General features: G+C 35.4%; 1 protein-coding gene across 1 annotated transcript in view; it reads right to left on the minus strand.

Annotated features, from left to right (window-relative positions):
* The window catches only part of LOC112149249 (P2Y purinoceptor 3), a 17,519-nt gene extending 17,231 nt beyond the window's left edge, over nucleotides 1-288 (minus strand). Inside the window, exon 1 of the mRNA XM_024276848.2 lies at nucleotides 112-288. The gene's annotated coding sequence lies outside the window, so the exon portion shown is untranslated. The remainder of the gene's footprint in view (nucleotides 1-111) is intronic.
* Between the last annotated feature and the right edge of the window lie 3,261 nt (nucleotides 289-3,549).

The raw sequence follows: 3,549 nt of genomic DNA on the forward strand, positions 1-3,549 counted from the left end.
AGTTTCATAAACCCGAGAAGAAGTTTGGAAGAGCTGGATGTGAACAGATCCAGTTCCTCTCCAGGATTTTTCTGCAGAGTTCGCAAAACAGAAACGAAAATATAGACTTACCTATAAAGTTAAAGATAAACCAAAATGTAATCCCGGCTTGCTCCTCTTCTTCTTTGAGCCACGAGCACAAACTTCCCCGTAGTCCACTCCTCCACTGACAGGTGAGCTTTAAACTCTGCGCTCGCGTGTCTCGGATCTACTTTCTGCAGAGGCGCCAGATCACTGCGCCGCGTCAAGCTGTGCGTAAACGCGCGTGGCGTTGTGCCACCATGCGCAGAATAGAAAAAAAATAATTTCTCCATGTGAGCACGTTTCAGTCAATCTACTAAATATATTCCAGTGAAAACTAAATCTCAAACATCTACAGGTGGACTCAGTTCTATACATCAAAGCCTGGTTCTGGTCTCTGTCTGAGCAGAACCGCTTCACTCAGTCTCAGATTCGCCCTAGTTTTCTGCAATACACATGAAAATATGTGACAGAGTGTATTATTTTGTTTTAAATAGACTAATTATTTTAAAATTAAATGCATTGTTAATTTATTTTTAATTTAGTTTCCCCATTTCACACCTTTGAACTCTCAGCTTTTGTAGAAAAGAAAAGTATAAATTCTGAGAAATATAAAACACTAATCTGTAATCACAGCCAAACACTAAAAAAAAAAAAAATTAAATCTTTGATAAATAAATAGAAGGACAAATTATGGCCTAAGAGAAACTGTAGTAGTACACAGCGACACAATGGACTAAAGTAACCCAGTTTTATAACTGTATTTAATAAAATATCGTCATAAAAAACTTGTGAGGTTATTAAAACAAACCTGAACAAACAGGATGTTGAGAGGAATCAGAGACACAGAAAAACCTGTTTGACAGATGTGTTTATTTACTGAATAAACTCTGATCCTGGATTTTGTTGCTACGTTTGAAATTAACTCTATTTATTTATGATCTACTCACTTTCTATTGGTCTGTTTCAGCACTTACAAGTCCCAGAGGGAGTCATCATTCCTATTTTCTTACATCCTGGTGTTACTGTAAACGATCATCCCAGCTGCATGGAGGTTTCTGCAGCTGTTTTTCTTTGCAGCTCCTCCACCATAAAGGATGAAGCTGCTGGTGCATTTGAGAGAAAGCAGAGATAATTCAGAACATTTCAGAAATCAGATAAATGTTTATTTTATGTGCATTGATCAAAGGTCTTCAAACGCTTTGTGACAATAAACCCAAATAACTTTCATGAACTTCTTATCAGATTAAATTGTAAACTGAGGCAGAAATAAACTTAATAACAAACCAGGAGCGAGAATGTTTGGTGTGATAAACCTTTCTGTTTACGCTGGGCGTCCTGTCTTTAAACAAGAGCAAACTCTGCTGGGAATACGGAGTTTTCCTAGGAATAGTTAAGAAGTGTCAGCCGTGTTACTTATGGGAATTTTATGAGGTTTTTATAGTTCTCCTCTGGGGTCAACATCACAGCTTCCGACGCAGCATCCGCTTCCTGTCTGAACAAAGCTCGTAAACGGGCTGGAGGGAGGTTTGTTGGATTTACACTCACACACAATGCAGCTTAAAGCTGGACAGGTATTTACCATCATCCATCATCTGGGGCCTTTTTGTGTCTACTCTGGTTCTATGTGACCTCCACACCACAATAAGTAAAGTTAAATATCATTGTTTTACCTTTAAAATTGACATTTGTTTTACTTTAATTTAGATTTTGCAATCTTTTGGCATATAAACTTTTTATTTTCTCATACTTCACCGTCACCTTTCCAGTAACGGAGCTAATATCCAAAAGGAGAACTTTAAAATAAAAAAATACATGGGGTCAAGTCATAACATTTCTGTCCTGGTCTATATTTGTCCACTAAAGTATTGCATTTCTGTATATTTTTGTTAAAACATTGACTGAATGAGATTAAAGTGCTTTTCTGTCTGCATGTGAGTGAATTAAGTCTGAGGATCCAGATGGAGAACAAATGCAGTTACACACCATTATTCACTTTATTCTATGAGATATATATATAAAAAATAAAATATAAGAAAAAAACCCTTACGTAAAACCTTTAAAAAACAGTAATTTATTTCCAGGAAGCAGAATAACAAACCAACATTAATTTAAATCTTCAAAGCAAACAAAAAAAAAAAAAATCTTTCTAAGAATGGTCTCAGGCGTTCAGCTTCTGCAGCAGACGTACTTCTGAATCACTTCCCTGCTGATGTGGAAACAGAGGCATGTGCGGACAAAGTTGCAGCGTTGCTCAAAGCTTAGCGGGAAATTTTGCAATGGCTGAGCCTACTGTCAGGATCCAGACAGTCATTTTTAGGCCAACCCCCTTTTCAAAAAAACAAAAAAACTCACCCGAAAAGCACTGATTTATTATCCTGTTATTATATTAGTGGTTATGTTAACATAACCACTGTGTTGTGGTCATAACTGCAGCTCCAGAATAGGAACACCAGTCCTTTATAAGACAAAACATGTTAAAAAAATCCTTAAACTGATTTAATAAAGCTGTAAGCGTCTATAAAATGTAGGGTTTATGTAGGGCTTGAAAATATAGTTTCTAATTGTTGCTCATTTACAATCATTATCTCATGATAAACTAAAGTTTCATGTTCAGCACCACATTTTTGATTCATCTGATTGGTACATTTATACTCATATAAACTGTATGCTAGTACAAATGACCCAAGGCAATAAAAATATATTAAAAAAATTCAGCTGTTTTTCCCATCCAAACTGCAAGAACTACCTGCTTCCCGCACTTTGGTTAGAGCTGCATGTGACAAACTGACCAAAATGGCGTCTTTTCTGTTGGTTTATCTCCATAGCAACCATTTTAGCTTTTGGTCACCTGGTGGTGACAAACAGGTCTATGTAATTTTTAGAAGAATCAACAAAAGTGAATTTGTGGATTTCCTTGGCAACAGACGTTTTTCTTAACCTTGCCATCATTCCTAATTTGTTCTTATCTCATGACATATCCTTTCATTCAGCTTGAGCCAGGGATTAACCGCACAAACTAAAATTTGTACAAATTTGGTACAAATGTGAAAGCAACAAGGAAACAGTACAATTGTGATCTAACCACACCAGTCAATGAAACTTCAGTTGTGGTTGTAGGATTAATCTGATAGCATGTGAGGGAAATTTTGAGAAAAAGTTTTTTTCCCATATTGTGCAAAAAATTGCAAAATTTCACTTTGGCACAAAATTCCACAAAGTTGTAGGTCATGTGACCATCCCATAATGATTTCAAAACTTCCTTTGCATATCCCTGATATGTGTGTTTTGGTTCCATTAGTGCACGTGTATCAAATTATTATTATTCATATAAATGTTATTAATGGCCTAATACTATCTTATGTTTATTTCTTAACTTTGTAATTTTGACCAAAAATATATTTTTATGGAGAGTTGAATATTGATTTATTTTGGAATAATATTCCTGCTTTTTTATTATTCCTATTTATGTTAAAAATGTATGTTTTT

This window comes from Oryzias melastigma, linkage group LG13 (assembly GCF_002922805.2).
Source record: "Oryzias melastigma strain HK-1 linkage group LG13, ASM292280v2, whole genome shotgun sequence".
NCBI classification, from domain to species: domain Eukaryota; kingdom Metazoa; phylum Chordata; class Actinopteri; order Beloniformes; family Adrianichthyidae; genus Oryzias; species Oryzias melastigma.